Raw genomic sequence first — 17651 nt, 5'->3', positions numbered from 1 at the left:
ACATAGGGATGAGGTATCATTTTGTCAGATGATTGATCAGTGAGGGATCAATAAGTTTGAAGAATGTCCCAGGTGCTAAGAATCCAGCAGATATGTTTACCAAGGTTGTGGTGCTGGATAAGCTGAAGCTATGTATAGCTTCAGCTGGCCTTCAGGAATAATGCTGAGAAGGCGGGGTAACTAGGGAGTTTTGAAGATCAAGGGGGATTTTCATTTACAGAAGTACAGAAGAGATGGTGCAGTTCGAGGTCCGAAGACACCAAGTGGGAGATTGTTGGAGATGTTGTCTTCAGCCCAGCCCATTAAGGCTAGCCAAGAATTAGAGGAAGAAAGGAAAGGGTTCGGCCGGCCCTAACCCTAATGGGCTTTAAGTGTTTTAGGCCCAGATGTTTAGTTACTTGTTTAGCGAGGGACAAACCCTAATTCTAGCCTATAAATATATCTCTTGTACTTGTAATCATTATCACTCAATAAAATACAAACCCTAGTTGCCCCCGTGGACGTAGGTTACACACTGTGACCGAACCACGTAAATCGCGTGTCTACTTTTCTTATTGCTTTCGTTTATTGATCTCGTGTGTGTGTGCTCTAAATCCTAACAACGATTTCAATTTAGAATCAATTTGGACACAATTTGAACGTGAAACGCATGGATTCGATTTGGTGTTATTGGCAGTGATTGATTGAAGTTTAATCAAGTTATTACAAAAACAACGCATCAATTCCGGATTCATCGGAGCTTCCGTTTTAGATTTTTCCAGAGAACCGGGATGAAAAGAAACGAGTCTTCTTTGTTTGGACGATTCCAGTAGATATGGGGAAATTTTATCGCGTGGGTTTATTTGGAAGGTTATACCCTATTGCAAATTTTGAGATATTGTAGAAAAACGATGGCTTTGACTGGATTCTGGGTTGCTGGACTTTCCAGTGCTATAGATGGAGGTGAGGTAGTGGTGGTTATGCGGTGGGAAATGGGTGATTGTGGTAGGGGTTGTAGAGAGAGTGGGTTAGTGGTGGCTGGAGGTGGTTATGCGATGGGAGATGGGTGATTGTGGTGGGGGTTGTAGAGAGAGAAAGTAAAGAGAGTGGGTTAGTTGTGGCTGGAGGTGGTCGGTGGTGACAGGAGGTGGCTGGTGGTGGCTGGTGGTGCAGGAGGTGGCTGGTGGTGGTGGAGGTAGAGGGAGAAAAGGGAGAGAAAGAGACATGTCCACACCATCATCCACGTCATTGTATATGAGGCCAAATTCTTACAAGTTGGGATTGTTGGAGGGAATATTTTAACTTCGGATTATTATCATCGGCTAACAGATCAAACTTAAGATTATTAAAATCCAATAACTCTTCATAATCAACAACGAATCAAAGTTATTTTAAATCAAAACTCATCATAGTCGGAATAAAAATCAAATAAAAGTCAAAACAATCGTTCTAAGTTCATTACGACCTAGGTGGAACGATAAAACTAGCCAAAAATCATGTTTCAATAATCAAAACAATAATATTCAACCGCAAATATCATAATTAAACGAGTTTAAACGAAAAGAACCAAAAAATAAAACCTAACGTGTGTTGAATCTTTGTTCCCGGTACCCATTTCATTCCCGTATTGATTCTTCTCCAACCCTTATATTCGTCCTCAAGATCCTTTTAATTGTGTCTGGAACCATAGCCTTGAACAACTTCTGTTCGTCTCCTCTAAAAATAATATATGCCGGTCCCTTTTTTAATTCCAATATTAGATATATCCTCGTACAAGCCAGCTACTGTTAGGGAGGCTATCAAACTTCTGTTCGTCTCCTTGAACTGGGCCAACATTTAGCGGTCTCTAAAGGTGTATTGGGCTAGGCTATCCGTATCGGTCCAAACAAAAGAAAGTGAATCGGTGAATTATTTGAACTTGACAGGAACAATCTGGTAATTTTTTTTGGCTTGATTCTCTTCTAAAATATATGCATGCGACCTCCTCCACAATTATAATAGCTCCTACTCTATTTCATTTTTTTTCTTATTAATGTATGTATTGTCTTTTTAGAGCCATCCAAGTCCTTCTCTAATTGTGCTTGGATCCCTTTTTTCTATTGTAATTGCGTGGAACTCCAATACTTCACAAAATTATACAAAGTAAATTTAGTGTCAACATATCATTGTTTTGAAGATTGGCATAACTAATTACATATCATTTTCTCATTTTTAGCTCAATTGAGTAAATATCGTGCATTATAACAAAATTAATATTCATTAGCGTATATAAATTGCATTGATCAACAAAAATATATTCAAGTTTTACTCATGGTCTCAAGTTTAGTCAAAATACTTCATTTTAGTTCGTTCTCTCTTAAAACATCAAACTTAAAATATGAACTAACTACAACACAACCGTAAAGTCACTAAAAACTGTAGGAATATTTATATAAAAGTATGCATATTCTAGACCACATCAGTTGATGAGGAACCCTAGCAGGCGGCTAGGGTTGGCGGGTGAAAGGTGGCGGCTAGGGTTTGGTTTTGTGTAACGAGAGCCTAAGCTCAGATACCAGTTGTTAGATACGAACAATCAACACACAAACACAACTAAACAAAAAACAAGTAATCTGACACGAGAAATTTACGTGGTTCAGTTGCAGTGTGCAACCTACGTCCATGGGGCAACTAGGGTTTTTGTATTATTGAGTGATAGTGAGTTACAAGTACAAGAGATATATTTATAGACTAGCTAATTAGGGTTTAGCCCTTTACTAAACTTGCTAAACAAGATACTAAGTAAACCGTGCCCATTAGGGTTAGGGCCGGCCAAACCTTTCCCATTGTTCCTCCTAATCTTCGGCTGGGCTTAATGGACCGATGACAACATACATCGCCAACAAATACAAAATTATGTGATGTGAACCCCAGAACATTTTTTATTACTTGATGGTACAACTTCGTTTTGTCCGTGCCTTTACCCCAATGGATATACCATTTTCTTCTTAAGCATCTTCCATGGTTAATCAATACTAGGCGACTTTGCCTCGTGCACGTTTCACATTTCCGGCTACTATTGGTAGGTCACTTTTTCTTGTGCACGTGCTGAACGATTTTGATCTCGTGCAACACATCTTGGTGGGTTAGTGCCTTTCTTGCTTCTGATTTCTATTAGTTATTTTAGTGTAATCAGGATTAATTTGGTGATCAAAGGGAATTATGATATACATCGAATAAGTTAGGAGGGGCAGGAGTGCACGCTTTGTTCGAGTGGTTATAATTCTGAGTGTTGGGGCGTAGTTCCGAATGGGGGTTCCAAGGGGCCAATGCCCCCTTGGCGGGGGTCCGGGGGCAGCACCCTTGGGAGCAAGGTCCAAGGAGCAGGCCCCTGGCTGGGGTCGAGCTGAAAGGGGTGTACGTGTTGACTACTCCAATCTCGAAGATAGTGGAGGATGGCAATCTGGAACAAATCAGGAAGCGGTCAAAATGGGGAAACAACAATTACATCTATCTTGGCCACATCCTAAATGGTATATCTCATCCCTAGTTTGATGTTTATCAAAACATAGAAACTGCAAAGTTATTGTGGGACACTTTGGAAGCCAAATACATGGTAGAAGATTCTTCTAGTAAGAAGTTTCTTGTTAGAAATTTCAACAATTACAAAATGGTTGATTCAAGGCCTGTCATGGAACAGTATAATGAACTCTTGTGAATCCTGGGGCAGTACGCCCAACATGACATGAAGATGGATGAATTCATCTCGGTTTCAAGCATCATTGATAAGCTACCTCCTTACTGGAAAGATTTTAAACATAATCTGAAACATTAGAAAAAAGAGTTAAGTTTGGTTGAACTTGGATGCCACTTCAGAATTGAAGAGGGCTTGAGAGCACAGGAAAAAGTGTTGGTCAATGATGAAAAGAAACAAGCTAGAATGACTTCTGTGAATATGGTTGAGACTGGTGAATCATCCAAAGGAAACCGTAAGTTCAAATAGAAATGAAAGTTTCAAGGGAACAACAATTCGGGTCTAAACAAGAAGCCAAATTACCCTTGATGCAAGTGTGGTAAGGTTGGTCACTTTAAGAGAGACTGTAAATTGATGAAGAACAACAAGTTTGGTTCAAAGAACAAGAATGAGGCTGGTTCTAGTGGGTCCAAGGACCTGGGTAAGCAAGGTCAGAATTTAGTACAAATCAATAATTCGGTTCAGAATTATGTATCACTAATTTCTGAATCATTTAATGTGCAGGATGATGATATTGCTTGGTGGGTTGATTCGGGTGCAACAAGCCATGTATGCAAGGAAAGTGATAAGCCATATACTGCTTGGTGGGTTGATTGGGTTGTTACAAACAAGTGTTGGAAAGTTACAAGTATATCTTGTCAAGACATGGTACTTTTGTAGGTTTTGGTTATCTTTGTAATGGCATGTTTATGTTGAATGTTGATGTTTCTTTTATGAATGAATCTGTTTGTGTTGCTTCAACTAGTAATGTTAATTGCATAGCTTCAACTAGTAATAGTAACAACTTGAGTGATTCGCAATTATGGCATGCTAGACTAGGACATATACATCATAAAAGAATTAAAGAAATGTCTAAAATGAGCTTAATCCCTGCTATTAACATAAACAATGATAAATGCCATATTTACAAGGTGAATAAGATAACTAAAAAGCCTTTCATGCAACATGTTCATAGGAAAGTAAAATGTTAGATTTGATACATAGATGTGACTATCATGCTACGCCATCACCAGGTAAGAAAAAGTATACAGTAATGTTTATAGATGATGTTGCAAGATTCTGGTATGTTTATTTGTTGCATGCTAAGGATGAAGCCCTTGAAAAGTTTAAAATCTATAAACAAGAAGTAGAGCTTCATCGGAGTGGGTTGATCAAAGCTCTTGAAAAAAGTTTATTTTGATTAAATTGCTATACTGAAAATGCCTAAGAAAAAATAATTTTGTAATAAAATCGTCATATTTTTGGATAAAAAATAAAGGCAGTTTTGCATCAGTTTATTTCAAAATTTAAAAATTAATAATAACTGCCATTGCCAAGAACTGCCAAATGGCAATTATCTGAAAGAATCCCTAAAATTCGAAATTAGGGTTTGATATTTTTCAACAAAAAAGCATTCTGTTGTATGCATAATTTGGTTAAGATTGTGTATGTATGCATGACTCATCAAAATACATTATGTTGTCTGGTTATTATGTTGTCTGGCATTCTCATTTTCTGATTTTTTTTTAATTATTTGAAATGAATTCACAACAATTTGAAAATACATAACGTGACAAAAATAATGAAAAATTACATTTAAGTGACAAAAATAATGAAATATATATTAAGTGACAAAAATAATGAAATATATATTAAGTGACAAAAGTAATGAAAGGAAAAAAAAAACTCAACAAAAATCGAAAGTATTTTCATTTTGTTATCAATGATAACTTTTTTTTTAATAGCAAAACTTATTTCTACCTACGTTACACCACTTAAATAATTCTTCTTGTTTAAATTTCTTTAAAAGGCATAAGCCTCTACCTAGAGGGCTAGCCCCACTTGATTATTAATTTTTTGCTTGTAAACAAGAATACTTAAACGAATTGAGATAGACCGATATTTTTCCAGTCTGATCATCGGTTTGCGATTTCTTATGTTTTTGGTTTCCAGTTCGATCTGGTCCAATCCGGTTCCAACTCAAGGCTCGGCGATAGTAATATATGCATTTGAAAAACAAAACATTATTTTGTTTTAATAAAGATTAGTATACTAATAAAAGTGTCACATTCACAATCTAGAGTTAAATGCTATTTTAGTTCTTGTGGTTTGGGTCATTTTACCAATTTAGTCCAAAGGTTTGAAACGTTGCCATTTTAGTCCAAATAGTTTTAATCATTGCCATTTTAGTCCACTGGGTTAACTCCATCCATTTTTTATGTTAGCTAGAAGGGTAATTCGATCATTTTATATGGTCGAATGGCCCTTCTAGTTAACAAAATTACATTTAAAATGATTGAAACGCTCTTCTACTTAACAAAATAAGGGTGGAGTTAACCTAGTGGACTAAAATGACAATGTTTAAAACTATTTGGACTAAAAAAGCAACGTTTTAAACCTTTGACTAAACTGGCAAAATAGCGCAAACCACATAGACTAAAATCGCATTAACTCCACAATCTATCTTAAAGCTTTTAATTCTTGAGATACGTTGAGAATCAATATTTAGTTTCATCTACCTTATAACGGACAATACTTCTCTCAATCTGGTTCAGAATGTATATGATCACACATGTGGGCTCATTTGTTAATGAAGTGGATTAGGGGTGTTCATGAGCCGAACCGAACCGAACGGAGGTCTGCTCGTGCTCGGTTCGGTTTGAAACCGAGCGGCTCGGTTCGGTTCGGATTTAGGTAATCGAGCGGAAATCTTATGCTCGTGCTCGGTTCGGTTTAGAACCGAGCCGCTCGGTTCGGTTCGCTTTTGCTCAGTTTTATTTAGCCAAAATACAAACATAAAAAGTCCCATAAAAATAAAGACAAAATGTCATCCAAATGTTTAAAAACATCTAAAATGCAAAATAACTTCCAAAACACGCGTTGAAGTCATTCTAGACATCTTTAATCAAAAACTGATTTCAAAACATAAAATTTGAATACAACAACATCAATTCAAACCCACAAAATACCCCTCTTTCAGCTCTTTTAGGTGCAAAAATCTATCCACATATCTCTCACGTCTTTCATTTCATCTTCCAACTCAACACTTTCCCCATCACTTAACTCACCACTATTCTCTATTACATTTGATGGCTTATGAGAAGACATCCTACAAATTAATAAATTAAAAAATTAGTTAAAGCTAGAAGAATTACAGGTCCAACATCTTTATTATATTTAATAAATATAATATTTATATATAATAATAATAAATTCGATCGAAACCGAACGAGCGACGAGCGAGCGTACCTATGCTCGTGCTCGGTTCGTTTTTAAACCGAACCGAGCTGCTCGGCTCGGTTTTAACCGAGCAATGAATCGAACGAGCATATTTCCGAGCTTTTTCGAACGATCATCGAACGATCTTCGAGCGCCGAGCAGTTTGGACACCCCTAAAGTGGATAAAGGCTCACGAAAACGAAGGCCTAAAAATCTTTTGTAGAAAACTAATAACGTTTTAAATTCTTATTTAATTGATAATAAATCAGCTTTAGTTACATCAGCTGGAATAGCTTAGTTGGTTAGAGCTTGTGGCTGTTAACCACAAGGTCGGAGGTTCAAGCCCTCCTTCTAGCGTTTATTTTTGTATTTTCATTTTTATCTCCTACCCCTTAACTTTATAAAAAATGCCCTAGAAGCCCCTAACAATACTACAATTTTACGTACTAATTTTTTTTTTTTTTGTATTAAGCATTTGACTGATATATTAAGTAATGATTTTGATGCATGTTTAATGCATCGTGCTTCAAAGCAAAAATGTTTCACACGCAATTTTCAATTTTTGTATTTTCATTTTTATCTCCTACCCCTTAACTTTATAAAAAATGCCCTAGAAGCCCCTAACAATACTACAATTTTACGTACTATTTTTTTTTTTTTTTTTTTTTGTATTAAGCATTTGACTGATATATTAAGTAATGATTTTGATGCATGTTTAATGCATCGTGCTTCAAAGCAAAAATGTTTCACACGCAATTTTCAAGTTAATAAATTCAAATGCAACTAATAAATGTAAGAAAAATAAAACATTGTAAAATTAATTTGTTATCGTCTTAGATAGTTTTCTTTTTTCCTTTTTGAACACATGTACTTTTTAAGCTTAACTATTTATTCTATGTCAAGAAAAAGTTTAGACTTTTTATTTTATTATATATATTTTAAATTTAAATTGGTGAAGAAATTATCATATTCAATAGTAAAATACATAGAAAATTTAAGTAAGTGAAGAAATTATCATTCATGTATAATTTTCTTAGCAACCAAACTCATACTAAAATAAAGGTAAGGTAAGAAACCACCTGATCATATTCTTTAAAACCCAATGACACCTTAGGTTTGTTAAACGCTATCGTCCGCCCATGTCTTCGTCGCCTCCCCTCATCATATGACTAACTGATAAAACCCATAGAATACCCTTGTATCAACGAGTACCACCTATGTGTAAAATGGTCATATTTTTATAATCACCACCTCCAAATACCTAACCAAGATGAAACCTACACACATAAACACATATCAGTATGTTACATCATATTTACAACCGAAGTTGTTGAATTTGGCATGTAAGTTATCATTTTACAATTTTCCTTACTTGTGCGTACATAATAGAAAAGCACCTCATAATTTTAAATTATACACATTAATATGAGTGTTACACCACATCTACAAGTAATATATCAAAGTTTGTGTAATATAAGACCCCCACACCAAGGGAAGAGCCAAGTTACAAAGTTCACGATGAAGAAGGAATAGCATCTATCATCTCATCACCACAAAAATGCTTTCTTGACCCACAGCATCCCATGATGCAAGTGAAATGACCATTCACCCATTTTTATAGAACAACTTCATCTATGATGTATACATTTCATATATGCATTTATTTGAAAAGGTCAACTTGATGATGGAGTTATTGGCATTCAATAGAGAATCAAAGTCTCAACATCTATACAATCAAGCTAGATGTTGATATGATATATTTTCAAGTCAGGCCATCAATGAAATCTATTGAATTTGACCTGAGATGTTCAAATACGCGTATCTATTAAAAGCTGTAAAGAAGAAGCATATCTGATAAATTCCCAACTCGTTTTTAATTCATCAAACATTGGCTTTAAAACAGAGATAAAAGCCAAGAAATCACACGATTTTTAGCGTCTCATTTGTAACATTATAGTTATAGTTAATAACTTGAGTTTAGAGTGTAAATGATGTTTGTTTGATTTGAGTTCTTATTCTTTTTTAACATTTTTTTATAATGGTTTTTAACACACAATTTATATTCTTATACCAAAAGTAATCCTTGTCATGTTTTATAATGTTTTACTTTAATACATAACTATAAGTTATTCAATAAACTCTTCAACTAGTACTAAATTTGAAGAGTTTATTGAATAAAATTATTATTATAATAACTTATAGTTATGTATTTTATAACAATAGATATTCACACTTTAAAGGCCATGATGCATTGTTGGACTTCGAAGAACCTTATTATATGCCTCCTTTTGGAATTCAATAGCTTTTAAACTTTAACTTGTTATTTTCAACAAGAGCATCTAGTTTGTAATCATGAATAATTACCAAAAAAAATCCCTTTTAAATTCTTTACTGAAGCAATAAAACTATAAGAAAATAAGTAAAAAAGCTGTTTTAACTTTAATCTTAACCCTTTTTGAACCATTTGTGGCAGCACCTCTTGTATATTTTACCATATCATGTAAAATCGGATTAATCATTATACCGATCTATCAACCGATTTACTGCTTAGAGTGTCTAAAACCGAATGAAGTTATTAAAATTATAAAAATACAAAAAGTATATAAACATAAGGCTAGAGGGTATGGTGATGGTCCTCCAAGGGAGGATGATCCGCCACGTATAGGGGCGGACCTAGAGGTTACCGGGGGGTAACCTCCGCTACGGCTTGGCTCGGAAAAATTTGACGTTTTTAGTGTAAATTTTGGAAAAATTTGATGTTTTTTTTCGATTTCGTTACGGCTTATTTATAAAACGTTACGGCTTGACGTGAATCCTAGATCCGCCACTGGCCACGTAGGCGCCACGTCATAGTCCTCCCAAGGATGGTCCATCCCACAAAAGTAGAGGGTATGGAGGATGGTCCTAGATGATCCTACCCCCACCACTTTTATGTTTTTTTTATTTTTTTAAGGGTAAATTACACTTTTCGTCCTTTATGTTTGTATTAGATTGCAATGGATGACCTTTAACTTCAATAATTACAGTCACAATCCTTTTTTTGTTAAAAGCATTACACTCTAAGTCTTTTTGTACTAACTAGGTTAAAATTTTCAATTAAGTCTGATCAATTAAGGGTAGTTTAGTCATTTTACTAACTTAATTAAAAATAGTTTTTTTTTTTTTAAAAAAAACAAGTCAACAAAAAATATCCCCATTCTCAAGTCGACACCCCCCTTCTCCCTAAGCTTGTAACCTCTGTGCTTCACCATTACCACCCATCTTTCTTCCTCCTAAAGACCACCACCCATCACCATTAACAACCACCGACAAGCAACTGCAACAATTAATTCGAGTCATACGATTCTGTGGCATACGATTAACAACCATCTGCAAGATTCTGCAACATAATCTTCTAACTAATACTTTATATAATAATATTTCAGATCTAAAGAAAAAAAATAAGAAAAGAAAAGCTTTACATGCTGGATATCCATGTAACTCGTCAAATCACCCACCAAGTTTAGATCTTTTCACAATCAAACCAGACCCCACTTGCTCAAACTAAACCACAAGCCCAAATAATGAACAAAACAAGAAACCCCAAATCTTCCTGCTCAATAATAAAGTCAACAAACATATATGTATATCTGAATCTAATATATGCAAATAACCCTAATCTTTAAAGTAATGAAAGTGAATTAAAAGGAAGACTTTTGTCATTTTGGATAAAGAATTTGGAAATTGACATAAACCCTTATTTTATGGAGGAAAAAGGGAAAGATTTGAGGGAAGATTTAAACCCTTGTTTGTTACGGTGTGTGGATCCAACAAGAAGACGGATTTGACGGATTTAAACCGGCGTCGGAATTAGTTTGAAGATGGTGGCAGTGGGTGTGGGTGGTTGAGGTGGGTGTTAGAGAGTGGTGGTGGGTTGGTGATGGTGATGGTGGGTGTTAGAGAGAGATAGAGAAAGAGGGGTGAAAGAGAAGTGAAGAGGGGATTTTATATGTTTTAAAAAATATAATATGTTTTTGTTTTATTATATTATAATGGGAAAAGACAATAATACCCTCATGTGCAAGGCACATGACATATTTAACTGAAATTTTTAACCTAGTTAGTGCTAAAGGACTCATGGTGTAATGCTTTAAAAAAAAAGACTGTGACTGTAATTATTGAAGTTAAAGGTCATCCATTGCAATCCAATACAAACATAAAGGACGAAAAGTGTAATTTACCCTTTTTTCAATTTTCTACTTTTTTATAACGAATTAATAAATATATAAAATTATAGAGTAGGGATCCTACGGAAAGTGTGTTTTTCCTAAAAAGTGTAAAAAGTCATAAAATACAATAATTTCAGGCGTAAAACACACCTAAAACTCACAAATAATAGAATGAATATTACTAAAACACCATATTCAAACTCTAATAGTCCATAAAAACTTCAAACACACCATCGTAGAACTATGAATATAAAACACACAATGCTAAACAACATAAAACACAATAATATTTGTCATTCCACAATCAGAGCCTTAACATCTAAAACACAACACAAAACCCACATACATGATGTTTTAGTAATCTTCTTCATATTATTTGTGGGTTTTTGGTGTGTTTTATGGTTGACATTATGGTGTTTTATGACTTTTTACACTTTTTAGGAAATTTGGACTTTCTGGCCAACTCCTATCCAAAATTATAAAGTATATAGAAATTCACTTAACAAAAAAACATAAATTATAAAATAAAAACACAAACAAAAGTCAAAACCTACTTCTATATCTAATCACTTTTCCGATAACCGCCTCCATTCTTTCTCTCCTTCATCTTCATCACCCAAGATCTTCCATTGCCTCCATCCTTTCTCTCCACCGATAACCGCTTTCTCCGATCACTTTTCCGGCGATTTAACCTCCGCTCGTTTGGTTCCGTTGAACCGGCTTCTGTTTCCGATCACTTCTCAGGTCAGTTTTTGGCTTTCCGATCACTTTTCAGGTCAGTTTGTGGTGGTGGTGGTTGTGGTTCACGGCGGTGGTGGGTTGTTGTTAATTTTTTTTATTAACGGTCGAAATCATCAAAGGGCCCACCATTTTTGGACCGTCGGCAACGTCTTGAGCAGGACGTAGAGGACGGAGACCGAGGGGGGATGGTTCGACGACGTCGTCGTTCCTCGACGGGGCTGGGGACGAACCCCATACCTTATAGCCTAATGTGTAAGGATAAAATAGAAAGTTTATTTTGATTATGAAGGATAGGAAGCAATAGGATTATGACATTTGGCAAAATTTAAAATAAAGAGAAAGGGTATTTTAGTCAATCATATCCTTTTTTTCTTCCTTCTTCTCCCAAGTAACTTCAAAACTCACCATTTTCAAAACCTACCATCTTCAACCATTTCTTCACTTTCTATCTTAATAATCACTACATTATAGTGTGATTTTCATCACCAATCAATGATTCAAAACCCCTAATCAACGTGTTCTTCAGCTTTTTTGAAGAAACCCAGTTGAATTTCATATAAAATCTCATTTTTTTCCATGTGAATTTGAAGCGAATCACTCAATTCGTTCGATTCGATCGCTGATAAGTAGTTCTAACATTCAAATTTCGTCAATCGGTGAAGAAATCTGAAGAAATCGACTTCGATCTATGTAAGATTTTTTTGAATTGCATTTTTACGATCTGGGTTTTTGAATTGAGTCATTGCGTTTTACGATCTTGGCGAGGGTCCGGGGGCAGCATCCCTGGGAGCAGGGTCCAAGGGGCGGCAGCCCCTGGCGGGGTCCAAGGGGCGCAGCCCCTGGCTGTCAGCTTGGAAATTTTTTTTTTCCGATTAAATTGCTTTAATAAAAATGTATCAGAAAATTTAATTTTTCAGAAATTGCCTCATTTCGAAGACAGTAATTCGTAGACAGTTTTTTATTTGCTACTCTCTGGCTCAGACAATTCACAAACAGTTTTATGTGTCCATTACGTTTTAGAAATAAGAGAGTTTTATGTGTTTTCTGGCCATTGCGTTTTAGAAAAACACATTTTTGATGTGTTTTTAGTCCATTACGTTTTAGGTAAATACATTTTTATGTGTTTTCAGTCCATTGCGTTTTAGAAAAATACACTTTCTTTTGTGTTTTTAGGCTATTGCGTTTTAGAAATAAGACATTTTTATGTGTTTTTTTGGCTATTGAGTTTTAGATAAACACATTTTTGAAGTGTTTTTAGTCATTGCATTTTAGGTAAAACACATTTTTAGGTGTTTTCAGTTCATTAATTTTAGGAAAAAAGACATTTTAAGTGTTTTCTGGCGATTGCGTTTTAGAAATACGACATTTCTTTGTGTTTTTGGTGCATTGCGTTTTAGGTAAAACACATTTTTATGTGTTTTCAGTCCATTGCGTTTTAGAAAGTACATTTTCTTTTGTGTTTTTAGGCCATTGCGTTTTACAAATAATACATTTCTTTGTGTTTTTTGTGCATTGCGTTTTAGATAAATGTCATTTTTAGGATTTTTTTCCATTGCGTTTTACGCAACTGGGTTTTTTTCCATTGCGTTTTACACAACTGGGTTTTCGAAAAAAAAAATTCGAAAATATAGCAATAGTATACTCGTTATAAAGATAAAAAACGCTTGTTTTTTTGTGCAATTTTTATAAAAAATAATGTCGTATGAAAGAGTTATTAACGTTTAAAAATGGGGGGGAATTGGAGGAGAGAGAAACTATTGCCTTGGATTGACTATAATATCCCTAGACAAACCCGCGCGCCTCATTTTTTTTCCTTCAATTTCACTCATTTAATCTTAGCCCTTGATTAAATAAATAGATGGTCAAGATTACTTCCTAGGCTTCCTACCCAAATAAACTTCCTATTATATCCTAACCCTAAACATAATAATAATAATAATAACACAAATTAACAAATCACTTATTGGGTGACAAATTTACTTCATAATGTTTATGTAGTAAATAGTAAATCTTCAACATTCTTTACCAAATTAGACATCACTGGTTCAGTTTCAACACTCAAATAAAGTATTTTTTTTTTAAAGTAAACTATATAGGTACCTGTTGTGGTCAAAAATCAGATAAGGATAATGCAACCAAACTCTTTGTTACGGGGTATGATGCTTGAATTGGTAAACAACAAAGAGGATCACTCAGAAATGAATTGCACAAGTGACACAAAGATTTATACGAGGAAAAAGCCCTTGATCAATGAATGATCTCCGGCATAAAAAACCTCGGGTGATGGAAACTACCGATCACCAACTCAAATTAAACAATAATTCTTTTACAACTTCGAATGATAGCGAGCTTAGTACAAGGATCACTATAGTGTATCGTGTAGAAATGTATGAAAAATGCTAAGTGTTTCGCCGAGAGCTGGTGAGTGCAGTTGTACGAGTGTGTGTAGCCAAAAAATAGCCAAGTGTTCTAAAAATAGCTCGCTATCCCCTTTAAAAATAGAAAATATCTAGCCTAACTACTGTCCGCATTTCGTGCCTTCTCCCCACGTTCTCCATAACGTTCACAATGGCCAAGCACGTGCAGAATTGAAGGGAATATGCTCCAGGAATATCGCCATGACCAAGTCCAAGCCGGTACTCCTGCAAAACAATACCGAATTCAAAGTGAACAATCATTAGTATAAGGATCCTTAGGATGATCCATGATCCTGATCCTGAAGCACTTCTGAGGATCACTATCTGTCACAGAAGTAAGGATCACAAAACAGGATAACACTTGAGGATCACAGGTCATTAGGAAATCCTCCACTAACAATTGCCCCCAAAATATAAGGAGTGATTATGTAAAATAAATGAGTTATATTTTGTTGATCTTATCCGCAATTAGCTAACGGATAACTAGCCGTTAAACATGGACTAGCCGTTGCATATCTGACGTCACAGAAGTGACTACCCTGCAAGAGCATGATTATAAATAGGAGTTAGAGATAGGATCAATTTGCATTTAAATCTAAGAGAAACTCCCTTTTAATTCTCATCCGAAGATCAATCAGGTATTCTCTTTTCTTCTTCTTCCTTCTCTTACTCTGTTTTACTTCCTTTACCATCATCTCGTCAAAAATGATGCTCCGGAACTCTCCCGCTAAGGATCACCAGAAGAACAGCCCTTTGAAAAGTCAAGGGATCATCAAAGATTCCGCAAAAGAACGCTGCTGTTTCACCGATCCACAGATTGATAGAATCCGCTATTGTTTTCCGGCGAACACCGTTTTCAAATCCTTTGATCCCACTGCTTTAAGCGATTATGTCTCTGAAACTTGGATTGCCTTTCCTGTTACCCCGTTCACCGTAGGATATACCTATCCTTTTCCAGCCTTTACCCAATCCTTCTTCTCTCTAACTGACATTTCTTATATCCAAGCTATGCCAATGATCTGGAGGGTTTTACATACCCTTGAAAGGATCATTGAACAGGAAGGGATTGACCTAGGAATGTCGGAGTTGGCCGAGATGTATGATCTCACTACGTTTGGATCCCACCGATATCTCTTCAAGCGAAAACCCGGTGAAGAACTCCCCATTTTTAAAGCCACCAAGAATGATACAAACTGGAAACGGCGCTTTTTCTTTGTCAGAAGAGATTCTATCCCAAACGGGAAGGATCTACCAAGAAAGTGGACCACCCATGGTAGGGTAGAGGATCCTGAGAAGGATCACCAAGTAACCTTATCGTTGTATTAGGATCACTAACACCCTTTTGTTTTTTGTTGTACAGTTGTCTCTGTTTCACACCTCATACCATCTCCTGTCACTGAGGTAAGGCTTGCTGCCTTCAGAAGACTCGGTCCTGAAACAAGATCATTCAAGACAATCACCCAGGATTCACAAGAGGTATCCTCAGGCTCAGTCACCATGTCAAGTAAGTATCCTGCTTTTTGTATAGTTAAAAACTTGAATAAATAGTTAAATAGAAATAGGATAAGGATACTTATCTTGCTTTGAATGTGCAGGTGCCGGAAATCCTCAAAGTCTGCCTCCAAGTTCAGCGTGACCGATCTGGACAACGTACGATCCTCCAAGAAGAAGCTTCCTGCCAGCCCAACTGCTTCGATCCCCAAGGCACCCGCTAAAGGAAGGGGTGGCAAGAAAAGAAAAGCCTCTGAAGCTGAGGATCTGCAGGGCTTGCCACTGATTCGCCACCAGTTCATTGAATACTTCAACGAGGTGAGGATCATTGTCCCTGCTTAGGTATCCAGCTTGTTTGAGGATCACCTGATCTTGAACTGCTTTGTCTTCTTTGCAGAAATTTGCCGAGATTGAAGACTATGTTGGGCATGTCGAGGAACAGGACAGGAAGATTGCTGACCTCCAACAAGTTGCACTGCTCAAGGATCTTAAGATTGTCGACCTCCAAAAAGACCTTCAAAATGCCAAAGCTGAAACGGCCAAGGTTCTGATCAATGCTGATTACGAGAAGCATGAGATCACCCAGAATGCTAAAGTCTCTGCTGCCATAGCTATGTACAAGACCAAATTGCAGATGGCCTTGGAAGCTCAGGATCCTGACTTCGACAAGAGCAACTGGGATGTGGAAGGCTGGAAGGCAAGGCTGGCTGAGTTGGACGACGAGGAGGAGGCCGAGGAGATCCTAACAATCGAGGCTGGAGGCAGTGGCAAGGATCATGGTGGTGAAGCTAGTGGTGCTGGGGATGGTGATGCAGCGAAGGTGTAGGCTGCATGATTGGGCGATGATGGACACTTCTAGACATAGCCGGAGCCCAATTTTTAGGTTTGGTGGTAATTTTGTGGTTGTGATGTTTTTAAAACAACTATGGTCTGTACTTGAACAATAGTTTTAGGGTTAAGGATCCAGGACCATTGGACAATAGGTAGGATTACAAATGGTGGAGGGATCCTCTGTTTGGGGGATGAAGCCATTGTGATCCTGCCGCCTTTAATTTCCTGCACTTGCTATAACCGCATAAACAATGGACACCCGTTGCCAACCCATGTGGATGGGCCACGTTTTGCTGGTAGAAACGTGGGTTGGCAATTTTGACAACTTTTGATGGTTAAACTTTTGTTAATAAAATAACTTTAATCTTTTTTGGCTTATCTTGTGTTGTTATGCTTATACATCCTTTTAATTCTCAATTGTTTTGATATACACTTGTCTAAATAAGAAAAGTTGAACAAATTAGATAGAAAATATTTAGGATATAATCCAGGATCAAATATCCTACAGTTGAAAAATTCCAAAAAGCAGTATATTTTAAGGATCATAAGTTCAGTTGTCAAGTACAAGGGTTATTCAAATAAACAATAAATAAAATCAAAATAGTTAAGGATCATACCTGAGGATCCAAGTTAGGATCCCAACCCTTAATACTATAACCAGGATAACCATTAGACAAACCTTAGTAAGAGGTAAGGATCAAGGATCCTTGGTTGTTTAACTTCAAAGACCTGAAATAGAACATAACTTGGGACTAAGCCAATATAAGATAAAAGTTAGCAACTGGGGACAAGCCCAAAGGATAACTGGGGACAAGCCCAAGGATAACTGGGGACAAGCCCAAGGATCGTGTGTAAATTGGAGTATGGCCCTAACTGGCGACTATCCAAACTTAGTGGCATGAAAATGCCAAAACCTTAGCCAACGTGAGAACGTTAGAAACCTTAGGAACGGACGTATGGTACGTCTACCATTATACGTAGGATCCTAGGTATAGCCAGTACAATGGAATTATCAGCCCCTAAAGCGAGTACTGGTCCTACTGCCATGAACTA

General features: G+C 36.3%; 1 non-coding gene across 1 annotated transcript; it reads left to right on the top strand.

Annotated features, from left to right (window-relative positions):
* Window positions 1–7193: 7193 nt before the first annotated feature.
* Window positions 7194–7267, top strand: TRNAN-GUU. The gene has a single exon. It is a non-coding gene; the product is annotated as a tRNA-Asn (tRNA).
* The last annotated feature ends 10384 nt before the right edge of the window (window positions 7268–17651 follow it).

Source organism: Helianthus annuus, chromosome 6 (assembly GCF_002127325.2).
Source record: "Helianthus annuus cultivar XRQ/B chromosome 6, HanXRQr2.0-SUNRISE, whole genome shotgun sequence".
NCBI classification, from domain to species: Eukaryota; Viridiplantae; Streptophyta; class Magnoliopsida; order Asterales; family Asteraceae; genus Helianthus; species Helianthus annuus.
This window is presented reverse-complemented; position numbering and strand designations above follow the sequence as displayed.